At 39.0% G+C, this 19,788-nt stretch overlaps 1 protein-coding gene and 1 long non-coding RNA gene across 5 annotated transcripts in view; both read right to left on the reverse strand.

Moving 5' to 3' along the window:
- fam131bb (family with sequence similarity 131 member Bb) overlaps nucleotides 1-6,043 on the reverse strand; it is a 77,085-nt gene extending 71,042 nt beyond the window's left edge. For all 4 annotated transcript variants that reach the window (XM_077208620.1, XM_077208575.1, XM_077208611.1 and 1 more), the window contains exon 1: nucleotides 5,940-6,043. The gene's annotated coding sequence lies outside the window, so the exon portion shown is untranslated. The remainder of the gene's footprint in view (nucleotides 1-5,939) is intronic.
- Nucleotides 6,044-18,006: 11,963 nt separating this feature from the next.
- LOC143713585 (uncharacterized) lies at nucleotides 18,007-18,496 on the reverse strand. Its single transcript, XR_013195146.1, has 3 exons — nucleotides 18,406-18,496; nucleotides 18,243-18,308; nucleotides 18,007-18,051 (listed from the first exon to the last, which is right to left on the reverse strand). It is a non-coding gene; the product is annotated as an uncharacterized LOC143713585 (long non-coding RNA).
- Between the last annotated feature and the right edge of the window lie 1,292 nt (nucleotides 18,497-19,788).

Here is a 19,788-nt window from a genome sequence, read left to right on the forward strand (position 1 = left end):
ATGTAAGTTACCATACATTTGTTATAACCGTTGTACATATAAGTAAAGTTTAACGTTTAAGTGCCAGTACAAATTACTACCGTATTGATATTACAAATTATACAAATATATACAAATTACGTTATTGATGGCTAACTGAACCGGACCTTTCATTTAGCTTGTTTGCCGTCACCGGCATTTCTTTTATTTCTTGTACAAAGTAATTTAACATGATTAGCAGAAGAGAATTCTTTTAAAAGCATTTAAAATCATACTGGCCCCAAACTTTTGAACGGTAGTGTACATCACAACTTTTTGATCTTTTTGAATTTTTGCAGCGCCAAAAGCGGACCTTTTCACTGACGTAATGACGCAATGACGTGCACTTGCTAGCCTGTTCCATTTACGTGTTCTCTGAATGCTAAAGAGGAGCCTCGCCTAGCCTCTGAAGGAAATGACTTGGAAGGATCAATCCTGCCAAGGAAGTATCCTTGACATTGAGAAATGGCTCTTGTTTTTGCTTCTAGGCATGTGGCTGTTTGTCCCAAGAAGAAACAGTATTGTGTATCAACTGTATGGAGTGAAAACTAGGGATGCTCCGATTGATCGGACGCCGATCATGATCGGCCGATATTGGCTAAAAATAGATTGATCGGCGAAACCCAAAAGCGCCGATCAAAAAAGCCGATCACGTGACGTAAATTACTCGCGCAACTTTTTCCCACCTGCATGCGTGGCGCACGGGCACACAACAGCAGAGTGGAGCTTGGTGGTGGCAACATGGGTTCCCCTTCCCCGGAACGAATAGGGAGTCTCCCAACGGATTGAAGCGCGCGTCTGAGTGAAGACCGTACACCGCGCAAGCCACAACAGAACGCGGTATCTGCGCCACAGATCGCTGCGGCAACGAGCACTTTGATCACTTGATAAAAAAAATTTTTCAGCGCTAGATCGCCTCTTATTTAACAAATGAACAAAATTAATGCTCTGAGTTAACTCGAGATGTTTTTATTTATTTGTATTGGTAGATTTGTGCCGCGAGATGTTTCAAAAGTGGTGGTGGTATATATTTTTTTTGATCTGACGTAGTTGGTTCCTCAACTACATCAGATTCAGATTATTTTATTTAATGCCATGTCAGCATTCAAATTTATTTTCATGGCAAAAATTCAATTATAAAAATACAAATATCATAGATACAATAAAACAAAACAAAACAAGAAGTAATTTTATACAATATATATTTTTAAATGAACATATGATAAAAAATCCAAAACCTTCTCAGGCATAATCTCATTAAATATGTCCTTTAATGAAGTAACTTCATAAAAGAGCATTCTGCTCAACTACATCAGACGTTCATAATAATAACAGAAAAAAACTTGCCATAGTTTTGTCCTTTTATCAGTAGCCAGTTTTGGTGTAACAAGTTGTACATTTTGTTGCCAATTAGTAAATGTAGTGGGTGTATTAAGAGGCTACAATTTCCCAAATATGCCTAAGTGTAACTTGATCCCCTCCCATTAGGCTGATCTGATGTGTGTTGGTCTGCCTGACCCCTCTTTGTTTGGAATAATTTAATGTTACTCTGCCTTATTTGGGAAAGCTGGCCTACAGTAGCCTTAAGGCATCTCATTTTCTAAATAAAATTAAATAAACACATTTTGACAAATGGTGCAAACTCTGCTAGATTATAGCTAAAAGATTCCCATTCCCCTGCCATTCTGTGATCGGCAGTGATCAGCAATCGGCAGATCATGACTTTGGTGATCGGTAATCGGTGATCGGCCCCAAAAATGCTGATCAGAGCATCTCTATATTTTACATACAGCACACAGTGAAAAGGACATGAATATGACACAGTGGGCCACTGGATATAGCACAGCATATTTTAAAAAGAAGGATTTAAAGTGTTTCGATCGTGTCTCCTGTGAAGTTGATCTTCTGTTCGGAGGTCTTTGACAGCAATGACCTCCGTGGAGGTAGAGTCCCCTCTGGCACACCCCAATCTATCTCCTCCTCGAGAGGGGATATTTTGGCTGGTGGCCAGGGTGATCTGAGGGTTATGGTGTGGAACAACCCGATGCGTTTTTTCATTTCATTGGTTCTCCGAACTAGTGCTCCTCGCGACAGCCTATCCCTGGCCAATTCCTCCGAGGAAGGACCTCCTTTCTCAGAGACGGGGCACCCTTTGGCACCCGGGTCCCTATCTCTGGAACCTGCACGTGTGGTTCCTGGACGGGACACGGAAGGTTTGAGTACCCTACCACCTCAGGTGGTGGCTACCATCACTTCAGCTAGAGCCTTGTCCACGAGACACGCCTACGCTCTGAAGTGAAACCTCTTCGTCACCTTGTGTTCTTCTCACCGAGAAAATCCCAGAAAATGCCCAATCAGGTCTGTGCTCTCCTTCCTCCAAGAAGGGTTGGAACAAAGGCTGTCTCCTTCCATCCTGAAGGTTTATGTGGCCACGATCTCTGCGCACCATGAGTTTAAGACGGTAGGACAGCATGACCTGGTCATCAGGTTCCTTAGTGTGGCGAGGAGATTAAATACTCCTCGCTCTCCTTTTATACCCTCTTGGGACCTTGCAGTGGTCTTATCTGCACTGCAGAGAGCTCTCTTCGAGCCATTGCGATCACTGGAGCTTAAATTCCTGTCTATGAAGACAACCCTCATGGTCGCTTTGGCCTCTATCAAGAAGGTAGGGGACCTGAAGGCATTTTCGGTTGACGGGGTGCCTAGAATTTGGGCCGGCTAACCCTCACGTGATCCTGAGACCCCAGCCTGGATACGTGCCCAAGGTTCCCACCACTCCTTTCAGGGATCAGGTGGTCAACCTGGAAGAGCTGCCCTCGGAAGAGGCAGACCCAGCCTTGGCACTGCTCTGTCCAGTACGCGCCCTCCGTGCTTACGTAGACAGAACGCAGTGTTTCAGGACCTCAGACCAGCTCTTTGTCTGTTATGGTGGGAAGCTGAAGGGAAAGGCTCTCTCCAAGCAAAGGTTGTCTCACTGGATAGGGGTGAGTACAATGAATACCTTCATTGTCTTGGCTCACCAGATGCAGGGTCGACCATGCCCCCTTGGTGTGAAGGCACACTCCACTCAGAGTGTGGCTTCCTCTTGGACTCTAGAGCATAGCGCCTCGCTAACAGACATCTGCAGAGCTGCAGGCTGGGCAACACCCAACACATTGCTGCGTCATTCAAGTCCACGGACTGGATACGAGCGTTATTTCACTCAGATGAGTTCTTCTTAGACCCCGAGTTCCTCCTGCACTTTTGATGCCCTCACCAGAGTGCATGCCCGGTCGGTCAGCCCTCGTGATCGGTTAGGTGCCTCCATGTGCATGGTTTCCCGGTTGGGCAACCCCCACATGTGTATTTCCACGGTAAGTCTCCTCCAAGCACGTTTCTTTCCCTCAGCAAGACCCCTCTTGCCATCTCTAGGTTGAAACTTTCCACCCTGCGGGCATGATACCTCCAAGTTCTCCATGTGTATCCTGTACTCGGGTCATATGTGTATTTTAAGTCCTCCCTGCGGGTAGGCACGGTTACATATTCCATTTGGGATATGTTACCCAGTGTACCTTGGTATTCTTGCGTTAGCCTGGCCCTTCATTCGTGCTAGTCTCACAACAAGGAGCAGGACACTGGAAGACAGCCGCAGTGGTGAGATTAGATAGGGACCCCCATTCATCAGTCACTATAGTAACTCGTGTGAACTGAACGAAAGGGAACGAGGGTTATATACGTAACTGAGACGTTTCTTTTGTTAACTATCTATTAGAACAGCTGATTTGCAACAGATAGTGTAAACCTATAATGGTGGCACACTCTGGCCTACACTATTGGTTGCAAATCAGCTGTTCTAAGAGATATTTCACAAAAGAAACTACTGTCCACATTCAGCAAATGTGCTACATCATTTCAACAAATCTCTGAATATCTAATAAACATTTAATTTAACAAACCTTGCAGATTTAATCGAATCCAGCAGTGATATCTTATGAAGTGTGCATTTGTAACCTGCATAAACGTGTTACTGTGTGTGACAGAAGATCAGCTTCACAGGAGCAATCGAAAAACTTTAAATCCTTCATTTTAAAATATGCTGTGCCCCCAGTTGCCCACTGTGTCATATTCATATCGTTTTCACGGTGCTGTATACAAAATTAGCGTTAGCCTACCGTGTCTTTTTTTGAAAAAATATGATTACCAGTGCGCACAATATTACCAGATTAGAGTGGTAAACACCTAGAGCAGAGTGCCCTGCTACAGTGTTTACTTGCTTTTTATTCAAATATTCATATATTTTTAAACAATTACTTTATTTGTGAAAAATACTGTAATAGAATTGCATATTCAAGATGTTGCCATCTAAATTATAAGCATGTTTATTTTTAAGATTTGTTTTCTAATTTATTTCTAATTTATTAAATATTGATTAAAATAAATATAAAGTACATAAAAAAATATTGGCTTTATATCGGCCAGCGGCCACCCTGCTCTCTAAGATATCGGCATCGCCCATAAAAAAAAACAAAAAACAATATCGGTCGACCACTACTCTGAACTCTATAACCTCAATTTTCTTTCTCACGCACATATACTCAAAAGAAAATGGAAAAGGTTCTCTGTATCAATACACATTTGTTATTTTGTTTGTCCTTTTGAAGGCTCTCTCCAACAGTGCTCATTCAATTCTACTTACTTTGAAATTGAGCAAAGGAGGAGGCTGGTTTGATGCATAGGCAACTATAGGGCACTGATTTATATCTTTAACTGTGGGCTTACTGATTCTCGTACACAAGCACACAGCTGTGGATAACATACCTTCAGAAGCACGAGGTGTGTGCTAGATTTAGACAGCTGTAATAGCATGAGGTATGTCATTTATCACACTCATGCACACATACCTAAGAACATGCACGCAAAGCAAATCCCCTTACATGGATTAATCTAAAGGTAAAATCTTGTGTTTAAAACAGGATTTAGCCTAGATGAATTCAGGACCCAACCGGCACATCTACCCTACAGATGAAGTTTGACTCATTATTTGATCTAATCGTGAGGACATATTCAAAGGTAATCTGTTAAAAAACCTCTTTTAAATTGATGTCTCTGTGTCACTAACTTGGAATGCACATGGAGCTCTCATCCCTCCTCTATAATTTAGATGTTCCCTCTCTCAGGTTAACCTACATTCCCTTCCATCTTGTCTGGTCTTCTGTCTATCTGTTCATCATTATCTCTTCCATCTATCTGTCGGAACTACTTCATGTATAAAACGTGTCAACTGTCCATACTCTAAACGTTGTTGTCCATCAAACGTTTCCTGTAGTGTATCTGTTTTAACTAAACACCAACCGTCCCTACAGCAAAATAAACATCTTTCTTTTCTGTTTCTTCTAGTCTAGTGAAAAAACGGAACTTTAAGCAGAGACTATGTGCTGGCATCTGGTGGAGAAAGATGGTAATACAACCATGTTTAACTACTAACCGTCCGTCAGCTGAATCTTAAATGCCATGTGACTAATGACACTGGAACTAAAAGAAACATCTGAAAGAAAACATCCTGATGGCTGGTAGCAACACACGAACACACAATCTCAAGATCTAATAAAACCATTATATTGTAAAGAAATATTTTGATTGCTTGTCAATCGAGAAATCAGCTTTTTGCTGGGAGAATATCATACCAGGCTGTTAAACATTTGAATATCGATTACATCTATATATATTTAAAAAGGGCTAGTTCCAGTCCTTGATTCTGATTGGTCAATAACATTTATTCACGATAAAACACGGCTATGAATGACCGCTTCACACAACGGGTAACGTTAGGTTACACGGCAACAACAACCCTAGCACTCTTAGCAACAAACACGTTCTCGTTGATAAATTGTTCATTGAAGCTTATAGAGTAGTATGAGTTCGAGTAAGCGAGTGTAACGTACCTGCATTTACAGTAGATGTAGCATTTTCCTTAGGGTCAGTCCAATTTTCGTAATAAAAAATCCGTTTGATTGTCCGCAGCCATATCTGGTCCTTTTAACAGGTAGGAGTGTAAATATGAATCGGTTCGTATCGATGCATCGATTATACAGCCGACGATTCGATGCATCGATGCGTCCGCAAGAGTATCGATTAATGTGTTTGTTTTGCCGCCTGTCTATTTTCAGCATCCGCTCATATGCGTACAAACGCTTGTTGTTATGCACTGGGCTAACGTTAGTTAGTCACCGAACTAAACTGCCAGTGTGAATGCACCCTCAGTCACTTAGTCGGCGAATTCCAAGCTAGCAGTTACTAAGGTAAACAAACAGGCGCTAACGTGTACAAAAGGCTACTTCAACAGCTTACTTGAAAAGTCTAGGGTGCTTTCACACCAACTCGGAACGGAACGGGCACGGTTCGCAGGAAAAATCGCTAATTATGTAAACGCTGTCTGTCATGCGGACCCGGGTGCGCACTGGGGTACCGAACCCGAGACTGCCTGGAGGAGGTGCGCTGAGTTCGGTTGCAGTCGAACCGTGCCGCGGCTCGCGTGAATGTGAAAGCATCACGGACTCGGGTGCTCACTTGTTCAGGAAGTAAGTGACCTGCGCATATGCTTTTTAGCTGATTATGATGTATTTAGTTAAATAAAACACATGTAAGGGATGATAGTGTTAATAATTTACCTTGGATAAGAGCGAGAGTGAGTCTGCAGTGTATTCGCACACACATAGCGCGTGGACTCAGGGCAACACATTAATGGAAATCCACTGTCTCCTGCGTTTGCAATCAGCAAAAAGCCAAATGCGACACACAGTAAACCGGTGTTGTTCACTCAGCTGTGCATAATAGCAACAAATAAAATAAAAAAACACAATATATTGACCCGCGTTCTGTTTTCTATCATGCGTCGTGCACGTTTGCGATGACGTAAGATGCACGGAAAACGCACCAGGATTCGATAGAATCAAGTTTTGAACTGTATGCAGTAACTGTTATATTTGCAATGCATTGAGCACAACATACACATTATGTGAATAGAATACTGTTCCTGTATTCTCAATAAAAGGCAAATTATAAACATTTTTGTTGATTTATTTGAAACTTAATAGATATCATGTAAAATTATTGATTATTGAATCGTATCGCGGGGAATTCTGAAGTATCGAAAATAATCGAATCGTTGGCTTAAGAAATCGGTATCGTATCGAATTGTCATGTAGGCTCCGATTTACACCCCTATTAACAGGTAAGTTAACTACTTAAGGGGTTTTCCCGTGCCCTGACACACGATATAGCCGTTTGTCAGTTGCGTTTTGCTTCTCCGTGTTCACAAGTTTCAGACCTTTCATTAAAAAAGTATTGTCTACTGACAGACTCTCTCATAAAGACAGTCTCTGTCGCCATCTAACGGCGAAATAATAACTTGTGTTACTCTTCACAGGGTGGGACTATTTTCTCCAGCGGAAGGAATACGTTTAGTGATTTTACTTCATGAAAGTTGTATTGATACATATTTTTTGGCTTTAATATTTATATTGTGTGGTAACCCTTTTATAAAAGCAATAAGGTAATCGAGGCTAGTTCTATATCGTGAGGCTAGTACTTCACTTCGCGTCGTGCCTAACAACGCTCTTCAGCCGTGACATTCACGATACAGCACAGCCTCTCGGAGCTTATTGCTATAGTACGATCAACATATTTTGTTGAACCTGGAAATGTAGTCCTAACCCTATCCCTGCCCCTAAATCTAACCCTTCTCATAACTTATACCTAACATCAGAGGGAAATGATACATGTGAATAACACTGATCTAGAAGCACCTAACCCTGGTTTTAAGCCTAAACTTGACATAAACTAAACCGGTCCCTGAAATCTGATTGAATGATTGGAATGTTGATCCAGGAACATGTTGTAGGCTACTTGGTGAAATGAAAAACTTGTTTGTAGTTTTGGCAGAAAAAAATAAAATACCACAGAAAAAAACAGGTAATTGGTTAACTGTAAGTTACCTTACCATACACAAGGAAACTTACCATAATTACCTTAATTAAGCAGCTCGTAAACATTTTAATATCAGAAAAAATATATAGTAAATAACCTATTAAACACATGAAAGTATTATTTAATAATTTAAGACATTTCTCCTAGTTGGGGGCCTTAAGCACATAAATAGGTCATTTCGCGCAAATTCATCTAAAAGCGCCAAATTTGGCACAGATGTAGCTCAGGTCAAACCGAATTGATTTAGCTAGGGCGCCGGAGCCAGCGACCCTCGGGGCCAAGATGGCGGCCAAATCCAATATGGCCGCTGCTCGAAAAGGGTTCCGGCTATAACTTTTGAACCGCATGATTTACAAATACAAACTTGATATGTTTTTCAGCTTAATTGATCATGGGAAACACATAGGAATGTTTATATTTATGAACCAGTATATGTGGACCCCTTGATCCTCCAATTCCAATATGGCTGCTGTCCAAAAAAGCAGTTTGGGCTGTAGTATGGGGCCCTACACCCAATTGTTCGCGCAAATTCATCTACAAGCACCAAATTTGGCACAGATGTAGCTGAGGGCATACTAAAATAATTTAGCCAGGGCGCCCGAGCCAATGGTCCCTGAGACCAAGATGGCAGCCAAATCCAATATGATATCCTTATATAGAACCTTTATGGCATAAAGTGTTCTATAAAATTGATTCTAGAGTGTAAGTAATTTTATTTTACTATAAAATACTGTCAAGTGTATGGGTTTTGCAATTAAAAACTATGAATTACAATTTAATTTATGGTAAAACAGTATAAGGTCCATGTGTGACATCACATCACATCACATTATGATTATAATTTAAATAATTTTGTTTCTTCTCATGTTTGACATCAATAATGTACATTAGGGTGTCTCATGTTCCATTTTCTGTCTGTTTTTTGCATTATTTTAGTGTCTGTGTTACCCTGATGGTGTTTTGTTTTTGTATGACCATGTGCTCAGTCTATATTATGACTATTGTTTTATGGACAGCCAGCATGAACATTTGTGATATTTTATTTTACTACCTGTGTTAATATGGTGGTTATTAGTAGCCTACATTTTATTGTAAAAATCAGATTTTAGTTCAAGTAGACTTGAAAATAACATTACCTCACATAATGAAATATACGGCTATAAGCTGTAAAATATACAGGCACCAATTTGCTGTGCCGTAATACCTGAAACATTTTCAATGTAGTTTTTAATGGTGAATTTCTGGCAACCACAGCTCCCATTTTTTTCCCAGTTAATTTAACATGATGTTTTTACAGTGTATGTTTGAAAAGTTATATCATGTCACTCCTCATTTTAGTTATATTTCATGTTTAGAACACAAAAGTGTGGGACAGGTTATGCAGTTTAATACTTATGATTAGGGGATAGGAATTCCCCTTACTGTGAACAATCGCAACAGTGAAGCTTGCCATGGCATGCACAACTGAAGTGTAAATTTAGGATATGTGAAGCAAGTTTCCATTTACTTTCTATAAATGATGGGAAATGTAAGTGCATGTGTTTGTTATATACAGTAGATTGTGTGATAATGCACAATTCTATGAAAGAACACACAAAAAAACAGTTTTTCTGAACATGCAGTCTCTCTGCCTAAAAGAAAAGGCAGTACAATGAGGCCAATGAGTAATATGACTCTTCTGTTTCCAGTAAATTAGGCTGAGTATGTCACCGAATGTGCATGTTCTAAAGTTTTGCTGTACACAGTACACGCACACTGTGACTCATACAGAAGGGAGGGAGAGAGGGATTGTTCCATCCTAAGTCTTGGCTAAACTCCAGGCACCACTTTGATGCCAGAGGGTCTCCTTCTGTGCAAACTCACCTTCACATTGAGGGATCCGAAGGCTTGCAGAAAACAGCCAGCGCGTTTACCTCTCCCAACCTCATAATCTACAGACGTTACACAAGTTTTTTCTAAAATGGCTTAAACTGTTATTTTACCTCCATAACCAAGCAACCAAACCGGATGTTGACTGGGATTTGGATCTGCGTTGAAGTATCAAAACAAGTACTGTGTTTAATGACCGCTTTTTCCATAGTAACAAAATCCTGTTGTTGTTTTGGAGCGCTGATTTTCAATGACGGCCATATGTTCCCCTGGTAGTTCCTTTGGCATAAGCTAAAGAGAGCCTGCGATGGAGAGTTGTGCTGTCAGAATGAACAGCAGATATTTTCCAGGCCAATGTGTGAAAAAAGAAAAAAACACAATGCACCTGAATCATTAATAGGCCTCAGGAGGATATAGAGTGTTAGAGAGAAAGAGATTGAACGAGAAAGTGAGAGAGAGATTAAAACAAAGATGTGCAGGATGGGTGGAATTCCCTTCCTGCAGAGTGGTGAAACAACAGCCACATCTTTACATGAGCGGTATTCTCTATAACGAAACTTGAGTATACTAAACAAATTCCCTGTTAAAATGTTCAGTATAGTCAACAGCATATGTTGTGTTTTGGAGGGAATGCTGTTGTTCCTACCAGTCTTTTAGCTTAAACCAGCTTCAGCAGAAATCATTTTTTAATTGGCTAACCTTGTCATAAGTCCTATACAGAAAAATTACCAGTCCCTTTTCCATGTTAACTGATTTTCTTACAGTGCTGTTTTCAGACACTTAAATTGTAATTAAATAAAAATGTTTCATAGTTTAAATTTATATTAAAATAATGAAAGAAATATGTACTGCCATATGCATTTATGTAAACTGAAATATAGTTTCATGTAATTTTTATTGAAACCTGCCTGTCAACGTATTTCCGTACTTCCTCGCACCCTGCTCGCGCAGACATCGCGCGTTGCACGCTACGCAGAGTTAGACAGACATCAGTCACAGAGCACCGCAACCAAAACAGCAGCCGCCTTTACACTTCCTCCTGAACCAAACAATGATCTTAAGCTGCATTCACGCAATAATTTGGAAGAGATGGAAACCCTTGACGTTATACTCAGAGCGGTTTGTGACTTGAATTTATGTGTTTAAATCATAGACTGTAAAAAAAATGGACAAAGCGTCTGTGACGTCACCCATAGACTTTCAGAATAACGGTTTTGAGGCCGTTTATGGGGGGTATGGGCGGCGCCATCTTTGAAAATCTTGGGAAATCCTAACCCCTCCCACCTTCTGGCCAATCCATATATAGGGTAAAAGGGCGGGCTTTGTGCGAGTAGATTACATACAAAGTCAATGCGAATAGACGCAGGGTTATATACGCATATATAATAGATGCATCATTGACGCGAATTGGGTGACGCGTTTGCTGCGAACGTCTTCCGCGCAAGTTGAAAAATTTGAACTCGAGCGAATGTTCAAGTGTCTAACTAGACGCAATAGACGCGTATTTGACGCTCTTTTCGCGTTCGATGTGAACACACCATAACGTTATAAGATCGACTGGCAGACTAGGCTACTAGATACAGACTAGTATAAGTCCAATGACTAGTCTAAGGCTACTACATTCACTGCAAAGCTGCTGAAGAGTACAACCCAAAATACTGTATATTAACGCTCCAATGTGGGACATATCAGTCTATTCTTATGTTACATTTATTCATTTGGCAGACGCATTTACAGTGTTTCAAACGTCAGTTAACTTATAACCATAGGTAAAGTACCTCAGACGCTAACTTATCTGAGGCGATTTAATGCTAACTGTTGCAGTGCCACTGCACTACCCACAAACATTGATGCTAAATAGTGCTAACTACGTGAAACAGTAGTGGAATGTCACTTACCGGAAAAAAATGGAGCGAAGTAACGTTACTCTTACAGTGTCGGTTAGTGCAGTTTATAGCAGAGCAACCCATTTTATGTACGATATTTCAATACAAATGTTCAGAAAGGATACAGAGGTGGTATGATGTGTTGTGTCAGATCATGGCCGAGACGTCAAATTTCAGGAATCCCACTCGGCGCATCCCGTTATCAGTTGTCAATCGAGCTGTCAATCAAAGTTAACCACGCCCTTATTTGTCATACATTTTAAATCTAAATACGATCTAAACTAATGAGTTAGAAAAAAATTCCCCCCCTCACAGTTGTCAGGCACTCGGAACCTATCGAAAAATACAATAAAAGTCCATGGGACCAACCTGTAAAAACCTGAATTTATGCTGTGAAAACGGACTTTTAACATAGGGGGCTAAGGACATTTGCTCCCTTTTGGGACCTGCCCCTAGCGGATTTTCGATGTATTGCAGTTTTTCGCACTTCCGGGTAGGCTTCATTTTTCAGATTAGAATGTTGCCGCTTGGTTTCAATACAAGACTATCAACACCGAAATGAATCCTCAGCAGTCATTTGGTATCAGTGCTCCAAGTTGTTTATGTTCAGTGTCACGGGTTGAGGTAATGGTTGAAGTGAGGACTCAAGAATGCAGAGGAATAGAGGCTTGATTAATACAAAAGTAAAACAAAACAGAAACTACCCCCTGGGGGAAAACACTATGCTAGATTTGACTAGGTAGACAGACTCACAACATGACTGACTAGGCAGGAAACATACATGACAGGAATTATCAGACAGGCAGGGTAACAACAGCGTGCAACGATGTCCGACAACGATCTGGCCCAGGACAGCAAACACAAGGGGAATAAATAGGACAGCAAACAAGGCAGATAATGAGGGAGGACAGATTGGACAACTGAACCAATAATCAGATAACAAGATGGGCAGACAATAGACAGGAGAGCACATGGAAGCATAACAAGACAAGCCATGTGCTCACATCAAACATGAATCACACAAGCACATGACCATTGATAACCAAACGCTACGAGCTTACATAGAACGAGACACGAAGACGCAGCTAATGAGGGATTCTCATAAGCCGCTTGTTCACACAGAACAAGATAACATGAACGTACGCAGCCAGTGAGAAACTTCAACGGCCGTGGAAACACGCACCATGTGCAGAACAGAACACAACAAGACAAAGACAGGAGAATACGGGACTGTCAGGGCTCTATCGCAAAACCAAGAAACACACTAGACCGAGGTGACAACCCTGACAGTTCCGTATGATCAGAGCCGTCGCAAGGGCTGAGCGAAGTGTGCGACCACACAGGGTCTTGCGCTTTACAGGGCCTTGTGAAATTTGTATTTTTTGTGAAAAATATAATTTTAAATATGCACACATTCACTCAAATCATATGCTTAAAATGCAGAAAATGGCTATGTTAATGTATCTTGTCTCGTCACATTTAAACGAATTACATGAAACAGAATCGCGTAAATTATATAGGCTATATTCATTTCAAAATTAAAATGGCAACATTTGACAAAAAAGTCGATTAGATCACTCGATTGCTGTCGGTCGTTTAAGATTTCTATCGTAGGCTAAACCAGTTGACATTTATTATGTTTAGCTATACCTTACCTTGAACTCTTGCACCATTAAAACTGAAGCATTGCGCTGGAATTCGCACTGTTAGACCGCCGAAGCCGACCAGCTTAAAAATGTTACGTATTAATTTTTTTTGTCATCCTAACAACATGCAGAGCGTTACAGTGCCAAGCACCATCAAGAAAATCTAATAATTGTGGAGTGTCTCTCCCTCAATGTCTATTGATATTGAACACGCTGGTTAAAATGTGTTTGTGTATAAAAAATAAAGATCGAATAAAAGCGTCCCGGCATTCGCCTACCAAACCCATGAATCAGGGTGGGGCCTCTCGTCTCAAGTACAGCTCGCTGCATCCTGCGGTGGATATCCAACCCGGCCCACATCCAAGTGTGACGTCAGAAGCCTCGGCCATGTCCAATTACGGCACGTGACTCGATTTGTTGTACAGATGCGCAAAATGGCGCTGCTTCCTGTCGGAAATATGTTTACGGTTGTTATCATAGTTATTGGTTTATAATAAAAATGAGGTTATTTGTGTAGAGGTGTGACGCTACAGATTATTGGTGCAGTTAAATTGTGACGCTTTGCAGACTTGGAATGGTCTAAATCACAATCACTCCCTTAACAGCTGTATTAGACAATACGTTACCTCTGCATTGCTCACTGGTTTTGTAAGTTAATGACATGGTAGTACAAGTAAACAATGTCCCTTAAAACGATATTTTTGTATTTTTCTTGTATTTCTGTTGAAATTGGTCATCAATAATTATGGTTTTGCTGTAATAAACGTATAAGGGAGCATCTATACTTAAACTAAAACGAGTTTTTGTCACTTTCTTAATTATATGGGATCCAAACTGCACTTATAGTTATCCCTTCTAAATAAAAAAAATAAATATAAACTTTTTTTTACATTTCTTTCTATGTGGTTATAGAAATAATGCATTTTACAACCAAATTAAGAATTCACTTATTTGTTAATGCCTGTTATAGCAAATTACTTTGAAATCAAATAATAGAACAGCAGAATGGAATTTATGTAAACCTTAAATTAAAGAACCAATATGGTGAAACTCGAAAAATTAGAATATCGTGCAAAATTTAATTTTTTCAGAAATTCAACTAAAAGCTGACACTAATATATAATATAGACTCATTACATGCAAAGTGAGATATTTCAAGACTTTATGCGTTGTAAATTTGATGATTATGGCTTACAGCTATGTTGAATTACTGAAATAAATGAACTTTTGCACAATATTCTAATACATAAAAAACAGTTAATCTCTCGCTTCCCCTTCTGTTCAGGTTTTATGAGTTTAACATATCAAAATATCATCACAGTTCAAAATATCTTGGTCACAAGTTAATTTTTTAATTTAATATTTAGTGTTAATACATAGTTTACACACATGGGTCTAAAATGACCCATCTATGCAAGTGTGATAACTTTTTGTTAAAATAACCAATGTCACAGTTGTTCAGAGCAACACATTCACTATACTACTTAAAATCAATAGTATATTCCTGCACAATCGGAGGCTGCAGCTTTAGGACCCCGGTTACAGTTTACAGGTTAGTTTGTACATAGATAGTTTGAAAGACATTTAATCTCAGGAGCATTTTTATAAAATGTGTTTTTTTATTCAAAATGCATCAGAGGCATTTTGAAAAATTTAAATTTACACAAAACAAATTAAAAATGTATATCAATCTTTAAACAACTGAAAAAGTGGAGTGAGTCTTAGTTTCTTGAATTATACTGTATATTGATTAACCTCCTTAAGTTTAACTAATTTGCTCATTATCAGGTAAAATAACGATGGAATCAGCATATGCAGTCACTAAATGATATGGCCAGATATCAGAAGGCAAAACTTGAGAATGATTCAAGCATGAATTTATTTATATATACTATACACATGTATTTATTTGTATTAGGGTCATTCTATGAAAATGGTGGCATTTTGAACAGACAACTTTTAAAAAATGTAATTCTTTTTTTTATACCAAAACTTATAGTAAGATAATAGTTAACCTCTTAACATTATAAATCAACTTAAATGACAGCTTAATGTATTTTTATATTTTTACTATATTACATTAAAAAATGGTTGTGCTGCCCTTTTGTCACTGGTGTTACCTATATTTTAGATGACAATTCAGGCTTTCCAGAATGTAATTTGACTATTTAATTTGCATACATAATCAAAGACAGAAAAAGTTAATGTAATATTAAGAAATTGTCTTGATTAGTAATAATTTACTTTAAACGGGTATGTGTAAAGTTCTATTGTGTGACAATTTTTTATTTCTACCATTGTGTTTTTTGTTGTAGCATTAGAAATAATTGAGGTTAAGTGATCAAAATTGAATGATCATATCCTTAAAATGCTTACTAATGAATGCAGCAACAGTTAGGTAGATACAAAAACCATAATCTAGAAACTGGACAACTCTGATGCCAGAACACCAATATGCCATGCAGTAACACCAGTGACGCAATGTAACACCAGTGACGCAATGTGAAACCAATGACATAACTTAAGATTATTTCAAACTAATTTTTATCAATTTATTAGTGATATTTTACATTACAAATAATTATTGGTCGGATTAAGACCGAACGATGAAGCCCATTGACTAAAATGTACATAACACAACATTGTCATACAAACATAAATCATATCCACTAGAACATTACCAACACTAACATTAAACTCAAACTAAATCTGTTTTTCCAACAGTGCTGATACGAACATTTTGTATGGAATATATGTTTGTCTTTGCCATGTTATTGTAGCGTCCATTTTACACATTCAGGTGCTCCTCCAAGTACTTCCAGATACTGTGGTCAATCTGAACTGATCTTTTGTTCACTGGCAGCGGCTCTGGCATCAGACAAACAATCTGGTCATCTCCATAATAGTTGATATCATCTCTTGGGCTTGGCCAGTAAAACTTGTTGACTCCATTCCTGTGCATGCACTTAACTTTAACATTGTGTTCTTCGACCTCCAGTATAACGCCAGGGTATGGTTGTTCGTCGTAGTTCACGATGCACCACTGTCCACTGTGGTGAGACTCGATGACATCTGGACGAAGTGGAGCTGAGGTATCCGGGTTGATGACACCTGGTTGATGTGGAGGTGAGAGATCACGGCCATTAGCCAACATTGTCGGGAGGGTGACTTCTTGGAGTCCATAACATGGACAATCCCACACGCCTTCCGATGCTTGGCAGAGACAACTTATGTCTCTATATTTTAGGATGCCAGGTGTGATACTTATAACCTGGTGCATTCGCATGGTTCCTTTTATGGTTACCAGAGGTAACCCAGACATCATCTGTGCCTTTCTTTCCACCTCTTCCTCGCTGACATAATACAACTGTATTTGACTGCCAGAGTTTCTGAACTCCTGATAGAAAGACATTGCTGCTTTCATTCTCTCTCTGTGTTTTGCCTGTCTGACCCGCCATTTCCTTTGCTCCTGTCTTTTTCCCCTTTCTGTGAGATCCTTCACTCTCTTTCTTTTTTTACTCTCTAGATCCTTTAAATATGTCTGGTGTTTCTGATTAAGGTAGGCTGCTCTGCGGTCTGGGTCAGCGTCCCTGCGCTGCCTGTAGAGTTTTTGCTTTTCAGCAGCACTTAATTTCGCCATATCTGTCAAAAGGAAAGCCATATTATGTATGTACAATATTGAAACAGTAATAAAATGTAACAAGTCTTTATTAATATAATTGTTTAGGCTTTTATGAAATCTTATGTTGAGAAAAATGTTAGTGGTGTTATTGATTGTCACTGGTGTTATCATCATGTCACTGGTGTTACCAGCAGCAACAGTAACACCAGTAACGGTAACACCAGTGACAAATCTGCAGACAAGATGGGATATCTAAGATGGCGGCCACAATAACTCAAACCACACTTCTTAAATTGTAAATAAATCACTTAATCATGCAATTTGAACAATTATTTTAATCAAATTTCTTTTCCCCTTACTATAAACTGTAGAACACCAGTGACGCATCTTAAGTCCTCGCATGAAATTATCAAATTATTTATCAAATTGCTTAAAGATGAAGAGAGAGTGAACACTCACCATGTGCTTTTCAAAACAGCCCCTCCTCCAACGAGCCTTTGACCCAGGAAGAAGTTGGCAAGGATGTTGAATTTTTTCAAAGTGGTGTTTTTTATAAATTGTAACACCAGTGACATGAATTTGAGGGACAGCTATTCCCTGTAAATTATTTATAATATTTAGTTGATATTTTAAGTAGTCCACTAAATAACTATACTACTTACATTTGTATTATGACATTTAAAGGGGGAGAAAAATATATTTATTAACTCAAAATATGTCACTAAACAACGACTCCTGACCTGAGGGACAAGCCAATTCCATGGTACTGACCGTATTCTACAATATATAAAAAAATTGCTTTTCAATATAACTGTCTTACATATGTTTTATTAACAATAAAACACTTAAATTAAAACAAAAAACTGATATTTTGTGTTGTAACCTGACACTTTTAAGTGTTTTTCCTGGTGGTTAAGGCCGGGACAGGAAAGCCACCATTTTCGTAGAATGACCCATTATACGAAAGAACAAAATTATTTGTGCTAGAACAAAAGCACTAAAAAGATCCCCTTTTCCACCAGTTGCTTCAAGAATGGCTTCAACTCTGAGAGAGAGAGAGAGAGAGAGAGAGAGAGAGAAATAGAAATTTGTTTAACATGTTCAACTGAAATATATATTTCTGATTTAACACTTATGAAATGTTGGAGGTGTAGAGAGAGAAAGTCAAATAGAATATTCATGTTACTGACGTCTAATTCCAAATTCCAAATGTGTAAATGTAAGAGCAACACCCACCAATTGAATGATCTCCCTTCTTTCCTCAATTGTTTGTCAATTTGTCAGTTAAAATCTTCCACTTCACTGAAATAGTTATCAGAGAACAGTAACTGTTGTGTTAACAGAAATATCAGTAACAAAAGGGTGCATTGTGGAAAAATAATTAATAATCTACTCTGACCTGCAATGATAATCCGGACCAGAAAGGAAGACCTGCTCAGCCTCCTGTAACGAGATATCCCGGAGGACAGCCAGGGCATTTATGATGGCCTATGAAAAACGTTAATATAAATATACAATAATATCACTCATATTCTTTACAAGCAGAATAAGATTTACAGGATGTAACGTCACACATAAGCACTGAAATAATATATTTTTCATATTTACCCTTATTAAAATCCAAATAACAACATGAAATTGGTGATCTAATAATGCAGTTAGTACAGTATAATAGTAATAGTATACAAAACAAAATTCTCAGTTGAGAATCTAACGTTAAGTTACTGATACGAAATTCACTCAGCCAAATGTAACCAGGCCCGGTTCTAGAACCAAATCACTGAGGGTGCTTCTGAAAATAGTGAGGGTGCTTACATAAACATAGGAAATGGCTCCCAAAGTTGTTATCAGTCTGAAAATAGTACCTCAAAATAGGGCTGAGCGACACCTATTGTCTACGACAATATTGTAATTGCTTTTATGTTAAACGATATACGATCTGGCATGATCGAGTAGCCTATGTCCCTCACTTTGCAGAAAACAAACAAAAACATGCCACACATAGCCTATACTGTGATGTTACCATATAGTTCAGACCATGGCACGTGCATTTAGTGATTTACTGCACGGTTTAAATGCAGCTAGAATGGCCAAAATTCAAAATATGGGGGGAAATGCCCTGTACGAGTTTTTGTCCTTTACATTTATATCTTGCTTGAGCCAATTTCGTATGTCCATGATTAACAATGGACTATTAATATTTTTAGGCTACCAAAAGCCCCGTCTCAGAAAGTCAGCTAACGAATTTCCTGAGCGGGACGCACACACGCAAGCAAAGTGGGCAATTAAAGAGACAGCTTCACCTATGCGAATAACGATCGCGAAAGGACACACAACCAATCAAATGCATTAAACATAATGCATAAAGCATTATGAAATAATTTCTGATTTGAAAAATAGTGTTAATGGATTTATTTTGTGTATATGTATGAGTGTGAAACCCGTCTGTGTTTCTATTGTCGGTAAAATCTCGTTTACATGTGGGCTATTCAAAATTTCATCTGAGGGTGCTTTCACTTTTGTTTGAGGGTGCTTAGCACCCTCAAGCACCCCCGTAGAACCGGGCCTGAATGTAACACACAACTCAGTTAAGAGACATCACACGGGAGTTAAATGACCAAATATGTAAGTTGAAGATAAATTCATAGCTCTAAAACAACATCATCAAACCTTATTGATTCGAATTACATCGATATTTTGACAATGTATTACATATCGCGGGCTTTCGAGCTGATTGCCGAGCAGGCATGCTAGTCAAGTGATCAGCCGCACTGCACTGACC

The sequence above is a fragment of the Siphateles boraxobius genome, unplaced genomic scaffold, assembly GCF_051911475.1.
Source record: "Siphateles boraxobius isolate OS27281-9 unplaced genomic scaffold, OSU_SipBor_1 12, whole genome shotgun sequence".
NCBI lineage: Eukaryota > Metazoa > Chordata > Actinopteri > Cypriniformes > Leuciscidae > Siphateles > Siphateles boraxobius.